The sequence below is a fragment of the Calonectris borealis genome, chromosome 7, assembly GCF_964195595.1.
Source record: "Calonectris borealis chromosome 7, bCalBor7.hap1.2, whole genome shotgun sequence".
Taxonomy (NCBI): Eukaryota; Metazoa; Chordata; class Aves; order Procellariiformes; family Procellariidae; genus Calonectris; species Calonectris borealis.
This window is the reverse complement of record NC_134318.1, coordinates 23,507,371-23,528,279: the sequence shown is the minus strand read 5'-3', so window position 1 is coordinate 23,528,279 and position 20,909 is coordinate 23,507,371. Positions and strand designations below refer to the sequence as shown.

The 20,909-nt window shown below is 39.5% G+C and overlaps 1 protein-coding gene across 11 annotated transcripts in view; it reads right to left on the bottom strand.

Annotated features, from left to right (window-relative positions):
- Positions 1-9,016, bottom strand: part of MAPK8 (mitogen-activated protein kinase 8) — a 56,612-nt gene extending 47,596 nt beyond the window's left edge. For 10 of the 11 annotated variants that reach the window (XR_012674296.1, XR_012674297.1, XM_075154603.1 and 7 more), the window contains exon 1: positions 8,937-9,016. The gene's annotated coding sequence lies outside the window, so the exon portion shown is untranslated. The remainder of the gene's footprint in view (positions 1-8,936) is intronic. The other variant, XM_075154602.1, reaches the window with a different exon arrangement.
- Between the last annotated feature and the right edge of the window lie 11,893 nt (positions 9,017-20,909).

Here is a 20,909-nt window from a genome sequence, read left to right as displayed (position 1 = left end):
TTGACCGTAATCTAACTTGAAATTCACAAGAAGAGAATAAATTATTAATCTTGGCACTATACTGTTTCAGCTAATTACCTAAGGGACTGTTAATTCTAATCATACCACAAAAGTTTGCCTGCATATGCTAGTCCTCTGCCCATCCAACGACCGCTGGCAAAGTGGTAATATAGAATAAATAGGCAAACCATCAGCAAAGTAAATCAGTAAATATGACTCAGAGTGCTTCAATGAGATCTGCACAAGGTTAGAAGCAAAATCCCATTCCAGGATTGGATGGTGCATATGGAAGCTAAATGTTTCAGCAGAAGAAACAGATCAAAAGATTCTCTTTCTTTTAAAGAACACAAGCAAACAAAAGATATGAAGTGACCTAAAATACTCACTAAATATCACTGATGAAGAGGACAACAGCTACAGAACATTAGAGGAAACAGGGAGTTGCATAACAGCTAAGAAGAAAAGTTTTCAGAATGTTTTAAAAACTACATTTAAGAATCACATCAATATTTCCACAAAAAATAAATAAATCTTAAAACATTTTAACTTTAAATCCCAGTTACAAAAACTTAGAATCCAATTATGAATGTGTTAATTTCACTAATTCATGCATCTATCTGTTAAGTACAAGCAGATTAATGTGCTATGAAATCCTGTCTAAAGTATTTGGCATAAAATACCTCAGTAATAAGAGCTTTAGAATGGAACAAAAAACTCCAAAACATTACAACCTCAGCAGTGACAAGTCCTTCACAGATACCTCCTGTAATGCAGTACAGTACTTTGCACAATAATTTATTGGGAGTGGGGTGGGAAGGAAGGCAGTACATTTCAAAATAAAGGCTTTATTTTCTAGGTAGTTTGTAGGAAACTACACCAATCTACAGGATTCATTAGTAACAGCAAGAGAGTCTGTTCTGTTGTCCCATTTCTCTTAGACTTCAGCCGTGCCTGATGCTCTGTCCCAGCAAAAAAATTCCTAAGACAGAAGTTTCCAAACTAGGAAGAGTCTGAGAATTCCCATTCTTTAAACAAGAACAAAAAACCCCTTCAGAAGCATTGCTGTGCACCGTACGCTAGTGCTAGTGGCTATGCACATGAAGAGTTGTGATGAGAAATTTTCTGAAGAAAACTAAGAAGAAAGAATTTCAAGTAAACTAAAAAAGGAGGAGAATAAAGTAGCTCTAGTCACATCAAGATTTTCTGATTTCCCCTTGCTAATATTAATGAAACCCTTTTATGTCCAACATAATCTTATTAGAAACTGAACTGTCTTTTTTTCCCCATCTTGACATATAAGTGGCACAAGAATCTTGTAATGCTTCAATTTAAAAAAGAGCAAAAGAAACCCTAGCTATTGTTCAACAAGGAGTTTTGCATTGCAGCAACCAGGCGCATGAAAGTCACTCGCTGTTGGAAGGCTTCACTGCTCATTAAATGAACCACTGCCATGCACAAGGACCTTCCTGTTACTGTGTGTCTCCCAAGTATTCACTGTAGGCACTAAATGAAACAAGTGAACCTTGCCCACACCTTTTTAATAAAGCGTTTAGGATATCATGTTACCACCCTTCCTACTCTGAAGGTGACCAGGATGTTTCTCACCATCCGAAACATTCACACAATGAACAGTCAAGAATTTATCAAGGTTTACACTGATTGGCATGTCAACCATGGCATTCACTTTTATCCATAATAAAACTTAAAATTAGGATTATGTGCTCGAAACTATGTTTGTACTTTTATACCCGAGATCCTGCAAGTAAGCATCAGAACTACTGTTAACCTTGCTCCAACGTAATCTAAGGCGTTAAAGCTATTAAAGAACACATCTAGGGCTTGCAAGATGTGCCACCCCCAACACCAGATTTCCCACACAACTCTCGTAGAGTCACACACGAGCAGCTGTATTCACATATTTAACTATCTACAGCTTCAAACCCCAGGACAGCTGCTTTGCTAAGGTACAAAACAGTCACTCTGGGTTCTAACTTTCTATTCTGTTCACCTCCCTTTCCCTAAGATTTCTGGTTAACTTTACTAAACGGACGAATATGTAAGAATTAAGAGAAACAAATGAGCTGCAGGATGCTGTCTTCTCAAGGCAGCACAAGCATTAAGGGCAACTGCACAGAAAGATTTATGGATCTGCCACGGCTCTTTTTCTTTCTCCCAGCTACTAGTCCTACCACGTCTCTGCAGTCATGAACTGCTATTGTGATCAATTGGAAGTCAGAGCTGGTTTGCTCCATGAAGCCACTTCCTGGAGTAACCACACACCCAACAGAAGATCAAAGCCTTGCAGCAGCAGCTGCCAACACGCTCCTCCGCTGCAGAAAGCAAGACCTGGACAAACTTCAGCTGGCTACCAGGCTGCTTACTGCAGGCTGTTCCTTTGGAGATGGGTTTTTTATGTTCATCACAGTGATCGCAGGCATGATAGATACCGTAACCTTTTTTTTTGTCCTTTATGCTAGCCCGCAGGCACTTCTGGCCTAGTCAGATGGAAAGTTCAATGCAGGGCAGAAAAATGCCAGTATTGCCACCAGCAGACTTGAATGAAGATGCTTATCACATCTCATTACTTTTCCCTCTACAACTTCTAACACAGTTCTGAGCTGCCTTGTTTATCTACATCACCATGCCTTTGTTTTGCCAACTTCCTCAAGCTACTTTGAAAATAAGATTTTAAAATCTATAAATAGTAGAATCATAATATGGCTTGAAAGCAATCTCTGGAGATCATCTACCTGCTCAAAACAGGTAGAACTTCAAATTTGTATTCATATCAGGCTGCTCTGGACCTCGTCTAGTCAAAAGTCTCCATGGACAGAGACTCCATGGCCCCTCCGGGCTCTTGGTGCAGCACTCACCCTCTCCCGTGCATCAAGACATTCCCCTTCATGTCCTACTGAAATTTCCATTCTTATGTCTTGTGACCATTGACTCATCTTTCCACTGTGCACTTCTGAGGGGAAAGTGGCTCTATCATCTCTCTAACCCCTTGCCTAAAGATGGTTAAATACAGCAATTACATTCTCCTTTAGCCTTCGCTTCCTCAGGTTGCAAACCCAGTCCCCCCTCCACTCTCAGGTTCTCCAGCCCCCAACCACATAAGCAATCCAGTGCTGGACACCCTCCAGTTTGTCTCTCTCACACAGGGTGTGTATATGTGTGATCTACTGGGCAGCACTGCAGCTGGAGCTTCACAGCTGCCCCACAGATGGGAACAGTTCCTTCCCTGTACCTGCTGGCCAGGCTCTTTCTAATGCAGCCCAGTAAGTAATTAGCCTTGAGGGCTACAGAGCCACACTGCTCACTCCTGGTCAGCTTCTCATTCATCAGGAGCCCCACGTCCTCTTCTGCAAGAGTTGCTGCCCAGTGAGCAGCTCCCAGCAATCAACAGCAGAAGAATCATTTTCATTTTATGCACCTATGGGCATACGGACATGTACACTACCAGAGCTGGGCACTTCCATGACTTTGAGATCACAGTGAGAAATATGACACCTAATGTTCATTCTTATTTCACAACAATCAAAACACCAGACTGGAGACATTTCAGGTTTTGTTCAGCAGACTAAGGTACAAGGTAAATGTATGAATGGACACAGACTACAATGATGGGAACACACATTTTAGCCACAGTTTGTAATCAAAAGAGTAAATATTGGGTTAAGACATTTTCCTGCATGCTTTTAAGATATATAGTTTAAAAAAAAAAAAGCTTGGTATAATGTCAATATAATTAAGTAATGGGAGGTTGTCAGAGTTGTTTTTTGGTGGTTTTTTTTTTTTTGCAGTACTCAAAATCAATAATTACAGTGAATAGGCTTTCCAACAGCACTGTAGAATTAATGTTTGCCCTTTTTGTTTGCAACACAAATGACCATTAAGTGAAAGTATATTTTCTGCCAGTCACCATTTTAGCATTAGTCTACAACATCCAACTAAGAATGATTAATAAGCATCCCGTCTGTTTACATATCAAGCAGCATTTATCCAACAATAAAAGTGACAACATGGGCAACAACTATGAGGTTTATTTTAGTATCAGGCTTACAGGCAATCAATTTAGACAGAAAAAGAACCAAGGATTAATTTTTAATCACTTAAGAGAAAAAAAAAGCATCTAAAGTTAAGAAGAAATGTGTTGCTATTAATTGTAAGCTTGGTGCACCAAGATAATTATCTCTTCACACATAAATCAAAGAAAGATGCAGGCCTTAGAACACCTTACAAAAATATTTTACAAAATAAATAACAGTCAAGGTAACAGTACTATATAAACAGCCGGTCGGGCAGTTCTCCACGCTGATCTGATTCAACATCAGTAATGGATCTCTTTCTCACAGTTTGATGCAGTCAGCTCCAGTCTCTTGGAGGAGTTCTCACCCAAAGGCTTTGTAAAACTTACAGCAGAAGCAAACTGCTATTCACTGCTGGCTGCATGATAAGCTGGAATGTTACTTAAGCGACAAAGAATGGAAGACTCTTCCAGCTCACAAAAGGAGCCTCGCTACCATGTGCTTGGTGTGTTCCTTGAGCTCCCACATCAAAGTGTTTACATCAAAAAAATCTTAAGTTACATTTTAAAAGTATCTAGCAATTCTAGTTGGTTTTGATTTTGTTTTGTGTGACTTAATTCTTCAAATTCAAGAATTAATTCCCCTTAATTAAAGGTTATATCATGCATAGCTGCACTTACTACCATTTACTTCCCATACATTTCAAGTCAATGTATTGGCAACATATTCCACCCATCACCAAGTCATCATGAATTTCTCAGCATCATCTTCAAATTCTTCTAAGACACGGCATTTCTTAAAAATATCACCATTTACTAAGAAGGCTACAGTTTTGCCACAGGACAAACTTGTACAGATGAATAGTACTAATAAAATTCCACTAAGTATTTGGTAAATACAAACAACTTGGGAAACTACTCAGTGACCTATACCTGCAGTCCCATATTTTGAATAAGAGCTAGAACAGAAAGAGAGTAGGGTATTTCAAGCTTTTTTTCCTGAAGACTTCATGTATTACTGAGATATAATAAGCTGGGAAAAGCTATAGTGATGGAAGTTTTGAACACTGAATTAAAAGCTGCCCCTACCAAGCAGAATAACCTAAAAGATAAATGCTACATATTTTTGAAGTGCCACAAAAGATAAATGAGCATTTGCATTCCCACATGTAAAATACAGTCCTAAAATAGTTAATATTTCTTCCTCAAAAACACAGTATTTAAAGAAAGCAGAAAACACAAACAGTTATCAGCACTGCAAGGATGTATCTTCTGCCTCACCACCCTGCCTCAGTCCAAAAATTTCCAGATTGTTTTATTTAAGGGCTCCTATTGATACTACACATACGCTTTGAAATGATTAATACAGCTAGGTGTGGAGGAGGATGTCCATCCACATGAAGTTACTGACTCATAACTTCTAGATCAACATATCGAATGGGTACTCACCCCCAATTCATTTCGGGCTCTACAGTGCATTCAAGAAACTAAAATAAACATCTTGTTCAGAATGCTTTTCAGCAACAGCAGCAGCAGACCAAGTCTGCAAACACATCTTTAAACAAGCACTTCTCAACATAGAAGAGGTTTGCCCACTTCCATCACTTCAGTCTTCCAGCAATCACTACCTGATCTGTGAACACCTTTGTGCATATGCATGACTGATAGCAATCCCCATCTAAGAAGCCTCCTTGTCTTCCAACCTTGCAACGGCATAGCTCTCTGTTCAGACACATAAGGGAATTAATCAGGCTGAAAAATAGTCCAAGAGGAAGATTTCTTTCCTGCTGGATCAGTTAGCTCCTTGATTTATTTTGCTGGCAAGAAGGAACAGCAGGTAAGAGAAACTGCTTAAGCAAGGTAGCCACTGAACATGAAACTACGGTGTGACATTATACAACTATAAACTTAATTGCTCTGAAAACTCAAGGACTTATCAACCAAGTATCTTTCACTGACATTACAGTCACTGTTAAAAAGAATGTATGCAAATAAAAGTGACTATTGCTGTCTATTCATATAGATATACCTTGTAATGGAGCAATGAATGCCTCTTTACATATAGCTCATCTTTTCGTGATGATAGCCAGAAAGGGCCTTATCAAATTTAAAGGTGAATTTCCATCTCCATTTAAACAACAGAATTCTTGAAAGATTTGAAAACTAGATGTTCAGATTCTTAAATCGAAGTAAAAATTGTTTTTCAGAATCCATGTCCAAACTGTGGTGAATTTCACAGCAGGCAAACAACATAAGTAGTCCCAACTGGATTTTTAAAGAGCTTTCAAAAGCCAAGAGATCTTCCTGTAACATAAACAGAAGCCTGTTTCTGCAGGTTTTGAATTAAGTACTAAGGGTTATTTTTTTTTTTCTAAAGGAAACATTTACAGCAATAAAATATATTTAGCCTTCATTAGAAAACCTAGGATCAAAACCAGAGTAGTCTAATTTCCAAAGTGATAGGGCAATGAACATATATTAAAAATATATAGTAAAACTATATATACACAGAGCACTTTTTTTCCAAGGGGGTGGGTAGGAAATGAAGTTTAAAAAATAGCACACCATACTTTTCAGCAGACTATCAAGAAGGACATTTGTATTTGAATACTGGATCAATCCTCAGAAATGAGGAGCTGAGCATGCATTTTCCATGCATCTTTTAAACAATGAGCATTCAAACAATTTAGGCAGTTGAAGAAGGATGAAAAAGAAATCAAAGGTAGCATTATAATCTCAGATACTATCCCATTAGCTCATGGTTTAAAAAAAATAAACAAAACATGAAATAAACACATCAATTCATTTCAGATAAGCAGCAGGCAGAAAATAAATTCAGTTGTTAAAGTCTCCAAACACTTGTTTATTCCCTAATATTTGCATAACAATTCATCAATATAACAAGTTTACCTAAAGCCTTTGCAAAGGAGGTTACACCTGCACACCTATAAAGCCAGCAAAGGCCTTGGTCCCTAAAGAGCAGAGTTAAAAGTTAAAACACAAAAACCACACACAAAAGGCAATTCTACTTCTACCTAGAAGTCCAAAACTATAGGACTCAGAACTGTATTAGATCATCTTACTAATGTTTCTAGATCCAGATCTAGAAGTCTCCATGAAGTATATGGTAGCCCACAAGATTACTTTGAATGCTTACATGAGCCAATGGTCCAAAAAGCTTGGAAACTTCTGCACTGGAAGACACTATTAAAATTCCTTTTTCAGAGTGATGACAAAACAACTTCATATACCTTCTGCAACTCTGGATTAGTCTTATTCAGCAGATGTTTCTCTCTCCCTTCTCCTATCATACTTTTGCCCAGCTGGCCCTGAAAATTGTCAAGATCTGACAGGCAGCCTGCAATTTGTCTGGTCCCTGCGCTAGCATCTCATGTTCTACAGAACTCTGTACCTGCATCCTACTATCAAACTAGTCTATGTTACACATCTTTGAATCAAGTGGGGAAAAAAGACAAGATGGCTGCCCCCACAGACTGAGATCAAAGCAGGGGACTATTTGCAATTCAACATATTTTTCTTAATTACTATTAGAAGAATTAAGAGTTTCCCTTCATTACATACAAGGAATGCTCAAGTAAGTCAGTGAACTCACTTTGACAGTATCCTTAACTAGGTTTGGCCCAGTTTCTCTTCATGTTACAGTTTAAACCATTTCCAAGCTATCTAATATACTGATATAGTTGCAAATACATAAAGATGTACGTCATATACTAGTCTGCCCTAGAAGTGCATTTGTTGGCACCTCTAAGAAGTGAGACCAGGCCTCATGTGACCTGTGAGACCACCACTAGTTAAGTCTCCACACCTGTAAGTAAAACCCAGCTGCAGCGCGTAAGTTTGCTCAATTCCACATGCACATGCCCTAGGGCAAGTAATACTTTCCTTCCCCGAACAGGCATAACACCCTTCGTGTTTATATTATCAGATAGGCCAAAGCGTGTAGGATTTTTCAATTGTCTGAAAGGCTTCAGCAAACCTGTTCTGTACAACGAAATTCAAAAACATGCTATCTGCTCAAAACCACTATTGTAGCGGGGGGGGGGAAGGAGGAATAAATAATCATGTGGGATTTGTATTTGTAGGTTATTAGTGGTGCTCAGGTGAAACTTCACTGATGGAACCGCTCCAGACAGAAAGGTATAAGGAAACAGGCTTTGGGAGTAAAACTGGATGCTGTTAACGACACAGAAAAACCAAAGAGCAAAAGAAATTCTGCAAAGAGACCGCTCACTCCTTTTGCAAGCAACATAAAATGAAAAGGCAAAAGAATCAAAGACACTGCCGGACCCCTCGAGCCCCTATATCTGGAGCAGTTACATTATCCCAGAGGAGTATTTTTTGCTTTAAGAGGCAATTTTAAGAGCAAGGTCATGGAAGTTGACCACAGAGGTGGCTCACTCACTCGCAGGGCTGCATTCCCACCTCCTCGACAGCAGACCCTTCCTTCCTCGAAGGCCGAGCGGAGGCCCGAGCTAGAAGGAGACGCCAGCCCGGCCTGCCTGGGTGCCCCCGCTCCCAGGAGGAGGAGCCCCGCGCCGAGCCTCCTGCCACACCAACAAAGAGGCCCCCGCCATTATCCACCAAGACACCTCCAGCCCCCCCAGCCCCGAGCAGACATGGAAGGTCACCGGGCCGGAGGGCCCCGCACCGCCGCCCGCCTCCGGGCAAGGGCACGGGCCGCCCCCGGCTCCCTCCCCGCCCGCTGCCCCGCCGAAACGTAAACAAAGCGGCCGGGCCCGGCCCCCGCGGCGCAGCCGCTCGCTCGCCCGCGTACCGCGCCGCGCCGCACCGTACCCCGCCCCGGCTCGGCTCGGCTCGGCTCGGCCCCGCTCCCCGCACCGCCGACCACCGCTCCAGCGGGGCCGCGGCCCCCCGCCGCCGCGCTCACCGCCTCCCGCCGCCGCCGCCTGCTGCCTCGGCCGCTGAGTAATGAGCCGGGGCCGGGCCGCGCACACGCACCGGCTCCGCCCGCCCGCCGCGGCTGCGGCTGCCCGCCCCCTCCGCTCGCCCCGCCCCAGGCCCCGGGCTCTGCGCTGCCGCTGCCCTCGGCCCCGTGCCGGCGCTGCCCTTCACCGCAGCCTTGCCTCGCCCGAGGGCGCCGGCCCCGACCTGGTCCCTGCGGGGGCTGCGGGGCCCCGGGTGCCCGCGGGCCCGTGCATCCCTGCTGGGCACCGGCATCGCTCAGGCTCCTCCGCACCCCTTCCCCTGGAGCAGTTCCTTTCCTGAATTACGCCCCTTAGCCAGGCCTCCCTTCCTGCTGGGGCTTTCATAAAAAATTTGCATTTTTCAGGTCTTTGCCTTCACGCTCTCCACCAGTGCTTTGGCACCCGAGAGTCGCACTCTGGCATCAGTTTTTCTGCTGCTCCTAGACATCTTTTACGGCCTTGGCAGCTCCAGGCTTCCCCTTGCATGCCTGGCATGGCAGCGCTTTATCTCATTATTGGGTGTCTGGAGTGTTGTAACGTTTTCTTGTTCTGTAACTGTTTTGGCGCTGTTTTTCATCTAAATCTTCAGTGCCTCTTTGTGGGATTTTGAGTTATTCATTACCATTGCCTCTGGCTCTTGGCACCTGACATGAGTACTCTCTCCTTGGTTTTTCAATATTTTGTTTGGTTATATGATCATCTTTTTTTCCTTCTTTTTTTTTTCTTTTTTTTTTTCCCAGGAATGTCCCTGCTTAGAGACAAAAGGAGGCCCCTCAGCGCCTTGAAGCCATGTCAATATGGTTGAAGCAAGCCTTTGTGTATTTTTACTACATAGTACAAAAAAGGCCTTATGAGCAGTATTTAAAAATACATAAAATCTGCCAGTTAGGCACAGGGCGCTGTAAAAATGGGCATTTCACATTTAATTCATTGTCAAACATTTGAGTGGCCTATGCCACATTTTTGAAGATGCCAAAGATCATATTGAGATTGTTGCTGCTAGCAACTTTTATCCATCTGTAATAAGCATGGGTTTTTATATAGTAAAGGTGGTGCTTCAGAATATTCCAGTTTTGCCCACTATCTTGGTGTTAAAAGCTTCACTTCCATAAAGCTGTCCATATACTACTCATATGCCCATTTTAGTGAGATCGCTGCACACTCTGCCCTTAAAATTCTCACTTAATTTAAGCAAGCCCATTTTCACTCCATATGTTAGAAGTGGTTCTTTTACAGACCCCTACAGACAGATATATGATGCTTCCTTTATATCCTCTGTATATATACACAAAAAAACCCGAAACTATTGCTTAGACTCCATCCCCACTCCTCTTTAGATGCCACTGGGTTCTAAGTGTGTTTCTAAGACACATCTCCCACCTCACCTCTGGTCATTTCCGTGGGACAGCCCCAGAACTGAATTAGTCAGTTTTTAGGTTTGAGGCTTTTTCTTGTTGCAGTATGTTAGATCGCAGACATTGCATTCCCTTCCATGTTTATATATGCCAAAGGCAAAGCTCAGAAGGGCAGAAGGGGCAATATGAATCCCCAAAATACACTGCAGGCAAAATTTAATCCGGGTAGGTCATACTCATCTTCACCAGCAGATTAAACTAGCCCTGCTGATTTTGGCTGATGCAGGTCACGGCACCTTCGGATGTTTCTTTCCATTGGCAAATAGACCTCCGGTGTTAAGGTGTAGACCTCCGGTGTTAAGGTGTTAACCTCTGGTCTCCTCTGCACAGCAAGAAACAGGTGGGGTGACATCATGTTCAGCCAGTTCAGTTATTTGCAACAAGACCTGTCACCTTACAGATCATTGATGTTACTCCTAATCTTTTTGGGAGGGTTATTGTTCCTGATCATCCCATTTGAAGTAAGATTGCATTGAGATTTATAAGCAAAGAAGGACAACAGTCCCTTTAAAGTAAAAAAATGATGTTTTCCTAGGATCCAGATTTGTCACATTTCTTTTTCAGGGAACAATCAAATTCTCATTAAGATTTTATAGTTTACAAAGTTGATGCTTTTAAACAAAGATGTATTTCTAAGTGTCTTTTTAAAACTAGTCCTCACAACCTGTATGCCATCAGCATCGATTGCCATCTTGCATGTAGACCTGATAAGCAACAGAAATAATGATGCAGAAATTATACAAAAAGATCAGATTGGTGTTGTTGCAAAGCATGATGAAGGAGCATTATATATTTTAATAGGGTCTCCAAAATATGTAAAGATTTTATGAAGGAAAACTGTGAAAGGAAAAGAAAAATTTCATACTGCAAATTTGCTACTTACCAGTATAATGGTTTAAAAAATAAAGATAATTTGGTAGGCTGTAAAGTTCCTGTAGACTATGCAAAATTTACAAGTCATTGAAATAACACCTCTCTAAGTAAAGACAAAGGTTTCTTTGATTGTGTGTATAACCAATTTTTCAAAACCAAGTCCCTATATAAGAAAATAAAACTTTGAGAACGTCATTGAGCATCACTATAGTATTGTTTTCAAAGTAGTATTTTCTTACAAGCATAATAGCTATACTCATATATTGCATATGTCTGGGTGGAAACTGTTTTCTGAATTGTCCTGGCTGATATCCAAGAAAAGACAAAACTGAAGTCCTGATATCCATGAAAGTAAACAGGTATTTTGCAATGGACTTCAACAAAACCAGCATCTTTCTCTGAACCTCTTAACAGATTAGAAGGATACAGCAGAGAGCAAGAGCATGGATGCGTTACAACAGAACATACAGGCAAGCATACGGGAGATTCATATTTGTTCATAGCGGATCAGTAGCAGAAGGGGGAAAAAAGTTTTGCAGTACAACATAAAGAGAGAAGACTACACAAGGAAGCATGGCTACCTGGCAGGGCCCGAAGTCTTTGCAGCGAGGGCTCTCAGAGTGTGCCCTGCTGAGGCCACAGAACAACGTAACGACAGGATTTTCGGTGACAGGTTGGACAATAAAGGTGCATGGTGGCCCATGAGAAAGTCTGAAAGCTGATAAGGGTCTGTTTGGCAAAATAACGGGAATCACCAACCTCAGAACTTGAATTTTCCTTTTCAAAATAAACATGGAATTTCATATGTAAGGAGAAGGTTTTTTAATAATAGAAACTCCAAATTTAAGTTAATGAATAATCTGGAGCATGAAAATCATCCTCTGCTTACGTGTAATTGTTAATCATTCTCTTACCTCCTCAGTTTCGGTGTCCATGTAGCATTAGTCTTGGATTTGGACTGCTGCTTTAAAATAAACAGTTGTTGAGTGTTTAATAAATATTTTGATTTAAAAAGTGCCAGTAAAATCTGAATTACATCAAAATACTGCAAGCTTTCTCATTCCCATACGTTGGTATACAAGTATGTTTATGAACATCATATTAAAACGTCTGGATTCAGCAGTCATGAAATTACATTAAAAATGTAGTTTTGTCATTTTTTAATATTTTCATTAAGTTCTTATCAATTACCACACTCTTGGGAGTAAACACAGTTTTAACATATCGATGTTTATAAACTGCAAAGCAAACAATTCAGGCTGAAATCTTTGGAGTCAAAGCAACGGATCTGAGTATCTGACCCAAATTTTGATGTACAGAAATCAAAATGTCAAAAGTTAAAAACTATAACATAAAATAACAGGCCCAAAGATATATGGAATAGTAATTTTTGCCCACACGACGTCCATAGTAAAGAATAATGATTTATTTTTGCATGAAAATGGATTAGCATAATACACATAGTAACTCAATATGCTTCAGTTGAGTGGGACTGTAGTGAACAGGTACAAGGTGGTCTGTAGTGAACAGATACAAGGTGGTAACTGCTTAAAGCACAGTAGCTGTTTTTCAAGTAAGTATCTGATTGCCTAAGATGCCTACAGTCATTTTTAGACAAGCTGAAAATAGAAACAAGATATTCTAGGCATGTGTTGTAACTACAAGATATCAACACTTAGACAAAGAACTGCATGTACTGATTTTTTAAAAATCTTTTTAGTTATGGATTTCAAAATATTTCTTTGCAAGAATGGACCATCTAAACTGTCTTTTCTTATGCAATCGTCAATAGATTGCATTGCCGAAAATTGAATTTCACGGGACTTCTCAGGCTAAGCCACCTGTGCGAACATGCAGCCACTATAATTCTATCACTTATTTATTTTAGACGTTTACATATCATCATCACATAGACACCTAGGTACCTTGCAGCAGTGAAAGCCGCCTTCTGGAAATTAACCAAATTAACAAACCCTCCCCTCGCCTCACTAATTATTTCATCAAGAAGAGATCTTGTGGGTACTCAGGGGGTCCAGTTTTTCCACACTAAGGCTTGATAAGTCACAGCCAGGATCAACGTCCGTGTCCTCTTATGAAAACAGGTTGATAAATATTGTTTGCTAATGGAGATATATGTGGAAAGAAAATCCAGACTTTGAAACATTTTAGAAAATTCCAGAAATAACACGAATGTTTACATGAAATAAACAAAGCATTTTGGTAATAATATCTTTTCTTAAGCATTTTTTTACCATTGGTTGTAGCACAGAAGCTGCATTTCACATAAGAAAGTGACATGGAAATTTGCTAGAAACTAATTACAACCAAAACCCAAATTAATTGACATTTTACAGCCTAAAAAAGTGTACAAAGAAAAATGAACCAAGAATCACACACTCTAATTGTTGATAAATACAGCTGATGTTAAAGTGTTTCATTTTAATAGCGAAATAGATAAAAAATAACCTATTAAAAGAAACATTGTAACAGCTAGATTTTTTATTCAATTATGTCTTGAAAAGCAGTATCAAATCAACTTCAAGTAACTAGCTGGAGGGACCTGTATTCCCTCTTCGAATGGAACTAGAAACAGTCAGTAGTTGCCAAATGTTGTTTTACACTAGAATTCTGACTATTAGCAAATAATCATGAACTGGGGTAAACATTTTTTTTTTATTAGCACCCAAAATGAACTGAGCACTTGCTGGCTTGAGCAAATGTAACAGAAGGCAAGCAGCCACCATGGGGCACCATGCGACAGGTTATAAATGTGGACATGAAGGTAGGGCCATGTTCATGGCTAAGGGATACTGAAGCTCAGTAAAAATGACATTTCTGTATGTCTAGTCAAGAAACTGTATTCTCTAAAATGTCATTAATACCATTAAGCCCTTCTTTGCTGATCCTGCAAAGTTCTTTCTGAGTTGCCATAATTCCACATACAGCCAATTTATATTAATAGGCATATCGAGTAAATAGGCAGCAAAGTATGTACAATCATTAGACATACTCAGCCAACTGGAAATTGTTTATGGAGAAAAGTGTAGTTTAACTATTAGAAAACAGTGTTTATGGTATCACATGCCTCATATTTCTATACACTGGTATTAACACAGCATAGGGTGTTCTTTATTTATACTACTACTCAATTGAAATTTTGCATGGACAAATTTAGGAAAAGTTCTTGGGGTTTTGCATTATCTGAGGACAACATTAGACAGTGGGTTCACTGGGCTAGATTGTGGCAATATATTCTACCTAAGTCACAACCAAATTGTTGTGGTTTCTTTACTGGGGAAAGATTGATTATAAATGTGTGCAGCTTTTCAGCTGTGGGGTTTAGTTCAGCAGTCTGCCAAACATACTTCTAATTTATATCTGTACCCCACTCCTGTCTTTCTAAATTACATACTGACATGCCTGATCTCCCTTCCTGCACCGTTATCAATGAAGACTTTGTATTTGGCTTTCTGAGAATAATTGCAGAGCAAAAGGCATTTCCAGGATTCAGAAAAAGGCTATAGGGACTTTTATATCAGCTGTTTCTCTCATGTCATTGTAAGGTGATCATAGTTGGAAAAGGCCCTGTACCATCCTCTGTTCGTGGTTTCTGCTACATGGGATCATTCAAAGTTGACCAAAATTTAGTGACCTTACACTGAACAATACCACTGACGACTCTGGCGCTGAACTCAGGGGATACTGAACGCAAACTTTCATTTACGTTTTCTCCAACCAGCATTCAATGTTCTTCAGCCCTGAACTTGCTCAATGCACTTTTCTGGTTAAAAAAAAGACTTATCAGAAGCGCACCAATTCTTGTCAGATTTCTTTAATTTCAATTCCTAAACGCTAACACCTCTCCCGTGTTAAAGTGTCATACATTATCTCTGAAAAGAACTAGAAAATGACTGCATTTCAAATGAAATTGGTCAACACCAATTCTCTGACATCCTGTCTAAATGCTAGTTGAATCTAGCATTCCATATAATGATCCCAATACAAAACCTAGTAACTTCTGAATGTAGTTTTGAAAAACAGCTACATGTGGGGACTGTGAGCTAAATGGCAGGTAGAGGAATATAGACAACTTAGCTTTATCTCTTTTGACTTGGTATTTTATTATGAACTAACCAAAGCATTTTGAAGATAATTAATAGTGTGTGTTATGCCTATACTGCACAATACCATGACTTAGCACTAAGCAAACTACTCTAGGCAGAATAAGGAGGATAACTGCAATAGCAAATGATTTCCCTTGGGTGAAACTGTACCTCTTTGTGCTGGTTTGGTGCCTGCACACATCCCTGCATTGTGGAATACTAACCTGTGAACACTTATGTACACTCATTTTAGGATTTTGAAATGAAGATATATTTTGATCACTTCAGCTATTGTAGAGAAAAATTATTTTCACTCTATAAGTAAAGTGTTAATCTTTTATACAGAAGTATATCTGAATGTATGCAGGTTTCATTGTGATGGCCAAGAGCAAACCAAATATAAAATCTCTTTTTCAAGAGAGAGAAGAGATTTTTTTTCCTTATGACCAGCATCCATGTCACTGCTGGGTAAAATGGCTATTTTTAATGAAACTATACATGGAGTGTACACGTGGAATTCCATCACTATATTCCAGAAACCTTTAAAGAAATTTCACCCTTTCTTTCCTCAGATTAATGGCCTGAACTTACAGTTCTTATTTAGAGAGTAACTCCATTACAGTCTGAGAGCATTTGGCATTAAGCAGTGCCAGTTTGTACTTTATATCATGAACTACTTGCTTCACACCCTCTCTCCTTGTATCCTAGAAAGATGCATTGGAGGATGTATCATAGTAATACTGCCTCTCATTGAATTACTTATGGGATCAGCAGAGCTGCAATCAGGTATCACAAACATGAGCTACTTGTCCAATCATGTTTTATTGCCTCACATCACATGTCAAAAGCAGTGTAAGAAGCAAAAGCAAATTAAACAGATTGTATTAAAAGTGATATTTTAATTTGATCTCATCCATTCATAGAACTTTCCAAAGATTTAGAAACTTCTGGGGTTTGATCCAGCCTTTGCCAACTATTGTTCTTAAGGAAGAACGGTTACTGTCATCAGTGGCAGGTAAGAGTTATGCTGCCTTCCTGCCCCCTTCAAACACAAAAACAAATGCCAAAACACCTCCACTCTCAGTTTAGTGGTTTTTTTAAATTAACTTAGGAATTCTTTCTTAAAGGGAAACAAGCTGTTCAGATATGTTTGTTCAGCTATTAATTTGAAATTAATTTCCTTACATAGATCCTTTCTTTGTACCTTGCTTACATGTTGGCCTCTTCTCTTTATCTTCAAAACTGAGATCAGGGCTACACAAATCAGACCTGATTCCCATGAAGATACTGCTGTGAAATACCCCTGACAGCAAAAATCAGAACAGGAGCACAGACTCACATCCCTGTATTACTTTGCTAAGCTAAATATAGACGACTGGACCAATTCCAATCTGCTTAGAAACCATTATGGAAATAAAACTTTAATTTGTATGTATACTGGGCATAGGGATGATGCATGGAAGTTTGCTATTAGAAGAAGTGGTTAGGTCCTGTTATTTGACTTGAGCAGACTTAAAACAAAAAGGGAGATTCCCTGATTTTTCTGAAAGCTCAAGTGATCTCCGTTTAGCTCTGACAGCTCAAGCAGTTTATGATCCACTCCATGGGACTCTGAACTAAAAACTGTTAAAACTTAACAGAAGCACTGAGAGTCTTCTCTGTTTAACAGAAACCCTACACCTGACCTATGGTAGTTTTGACTGCTTGTACCACCATCAGCCGAGAAGTAAATAATAATCCTCACCTTTATGTAAACTGTAAGACCTTCCCACACTTCAGCTTCTGTGGGATGAAAAGGCATTAATGTCAGAGAATAATTGGATTCTAACCCTTGCCAGTTCTCAGAAAGCTGGACAGAACATAAGGGAGATCCTAAGCCTCCATCCAGCAGTTCCTTCAGTGGGATAAATAGTCTTTCATCTTGTTAACCTTCTTTCATAGTGATCTAGTTACATAAACTTTGCCACAATTACATACATGTCATCTGTACGCAGTAAGAATACAATAGGTGAATAGAATGAATGCAACTGAAGCTCTCATATTGTCTGGTTTCAGTTTATGAGTCTGAAATACTACTTTGGTTCAGATCAATATGATGAGAATAATTTTCTAAAATGGCTGTTTTCAATGACTATTTAGAATAGAGAAGAAACGATGAGAGAATTTGATTTCACAAATCTGGAACCGTTGCTTATGCCAATAGACCTACCACAGCTTTGCATTGGGCCCATGTTTTCATGAGAAGAATGATTGAGTCTTTTCTTAAAGCAATGGAGCATAAAGTATTTAGGAACTTTGATTAGTTAATCAAATGAACACTTCTACCTGATTTAATGGGAGCATATTCACACAACACATTATTTCTAGCAAAACAACTCAACAAGCCACACGCCCTATTAACTCCACAAACAGCATTATACACACATCTACTTAAAACAAATCTGGTAGCTACAAATGCACCACTATAAATAACTTCCTATCTCCTCCCCACTCATTACGTGGGGAAGGAACAGCCACAAACTTCTGTGTTGCTTTTCTCCTGCTAGTATGACTAGGACAATCAGGCTGAATACATCCCAAGGTGCATCAATGCTCAGAGTTTCTTTTTATCATCAACAACCTTTTGCTGATCTGTTGGTATTTGGATCCGTGAATCCAAAAAATGAAGAGCAGTATCAGTCCCAGTGACCACAGGAAAAGGGTTAACAAATAGTCTTTATTGCACAGTTGGTAAGATTTATCAGTGAATGTTGGTTTGCCGATTCCAAAATGTTCTGTTTGAGACATCTCAGATGTGAGACTTTTCTACCTAGTTTTACTCCTGCCTGCATTCCTGGCAGACTGCCCTTCAGATCAGATTTATGACTTCTGGACCAAGACCAAATTTAGAAAAAAATAGATTAATTTTGCTGCTATAAAGAAAATGGACCAGAGAAGGGATACAAAAAGATGGGTGATGTGCCAAGTGTGAGAATTCAGTAAAATGGATGTTTTCAGTGACATTTTGGATAAGGCAATATTGGATTTGTCAGTGTCAGAAGAGAGGGAGTTGCAGCAATTGAGATGATGAAAGCCTGAATAAATTTTGTTTAAAGCTAGATAAAAAAGACCATAGCTTGTAAATTTTATTCAAAAGCACATGTCAAGATCCAGATACAGTGGAATGCTTGACCTAGGAAGAAGATCAAACTGAACATGAAATCCAGGGTATGGGCCAGGGATAACAGTGGCATCATTCACAGTGACTAAAAAAGGAAAAAGGACTGAGAAATATGGAAGTAAGAGGGTTTGGTTTTGGCCATGTTGAACTTAAATGACTAGTTGCATGAAGTTAGGCAAAGAGAGACAATCCAAAGTTTTCATTTGGACATGAAGAGAGAAATCTACAGTGGAGACATCTGTGAGGCATTGGCATAAAGATTGTAGCTGAAATTGCATTTACAAATCACATTGCTCAGGGACAAATTATAGGGAGAAAGATAAACAAATGCAGCTTTGTGGAATGCTTATACAAAGCTGGAGGGAGAAAGTGAAGGATCCTCCAACTACTCCGCAGAAGAGCACTTATGGAGGACAAGAATCAGGAGTGGAGACAGACTTACAGTCCAAGGAAGGACAAGACATAAAGAAGAACATGGCTGAGTGTCAGTGGATAAATCAAACAGTATGAGGATGTAGGGTAATGATGATTTCAGCTTTTGATGGTAAAATAATCTTGACTTGTGTCTACCATAGACATGGACAGCAAAAGAGAGGGTTGCCTGATGGGAATACTTCTTGTAGCTTTTGGCCTTTTGTATGATACTGTATTTTCTGTTGTGTCATCCAATTTTTGAGGGTCTTCTTTAAAAATAGAATGTTGTCTGTTCTATCTGAATACTAACATTATCATAAAAGTGAATATTTGCCATTGCAATACATAACATACATTTTGATAATTTCTTCTGGGTTGGGTTTGGTTTTTTTTTTAACACTTGGAAGTAAATCAATGAATTCAGACTTTTTGGAGGCAGAGGGACTTCTATTTAGCTCAAACCATAAGAAAGCTGTTTTGAAGACAGAAAGAATAAAATAGAATGCCAAGAGAAACAGAGCTGGGAAGAATGGAGGAACAATTAATATGGAGAGCTTATTGAATAAGTCCAATAGAACTTTCTTTTGTTTTGCTAAGGTTTTTTTTTTTCTTCACTTTCTTATGCCCAGCTCACAGTTGCCCTGCAGCATCCCATGAGCTCCCTTTGCCCTGCCCTGAGCACAGCTGCACCCTGCAATAATTAACCAGAATTTTTTAGATTGAGCAATATTAAAAAAACCAAGCAAATTCCCTTCTTCCAGTTGTTTTTTCTGCCAGACAGACCCATCAAAACCTTATCCGCATTGTTTACTGAGTCTGAAGGATTTTGCTGCTCATAAAAGACACACTCACCCCGTTAGACCATCAATCTCTGCTTTGGTGTACTGCTTCTCTCTGGATTGGCAGGGGGCTGAAAGTGACATCAGTCTACAGGGCTTTAGATCTAATACTCCCGTGTGCGTCAGGTAATCCAATTGAGTTCTTATATGTCGATGGACCCAGAGATTTATATTGAGCCACTTCCTAAAAGCTGACTCTCATTACCTGGCGGGTGAACTACCAAAAAAAAAAAGAAAAAATAAAAAAGAAAAGGAAGGAGTGTAAACAGCCTCAGCAGATATGACGTTGCCCTCAACTTCAAACCAGGAACTGCTAGGCTTGGCTTGCAAGCAAGAGAAGGAACCTAACTGTTTACTTGCTTAGCTACTTGCCAGACCACACAGTGCTTAGTTACAAGATATAAACAAAGCAGTAGAAAGAGAGAAAGGAAGAAAGAGAAAGAAAGAGAGAGAGAGAAAGAAAGAGAGAAGACAGACGGAAATAAAGAAAGAGAAAGAGAGAAAAACCAAGAAACAGAAGTCCAAGCAAGTCCTGAATATGTTTAATGTGACATTTACAATTATAATGATCTAAACAATCAGTATTGGGCAAAAATATAGAAGATTTCAGACTATTCTGGATGCAGCATCTGTCCAACTTTTACAGGTAGGTTCTTACATATTCATCTTAATCTCATTATCAATTAAATAATTATTAAAACATTCATCTTCTTGGCTTTGTACAGCAGCATCTAATATTTACCCTGGATTTTTTTACATTAAAGCTTGTTTCATTTCTCTCAAGTCATTAGCTAATTCTGATTAGAAGGCTGCTTGCTTGTATGAAAAATGATAATATAGAGTTGGTCAGACTGTGGTCCAGGATGTCCATGCTCAGTCCCTCCTGCCTTCTTCTGGAGTTAGAAACATTCACCTATGACCGAATTTCACTGATAAAAATTCAGAGTACCTCAGCCTATTTTTATTTTCTATTGAAGGCAAAGGAATAGAAGGCACTAAATTGTTACTGCTTTTATGGCAGGGATAAGTCTTCATTTGTATAACACAGTTCACAGGATTCTGGAAAACATGTTTAAGTATGTTATTTATTCATGGATTTATACTGAGTACTATTATTTAGGAAACAGCACTG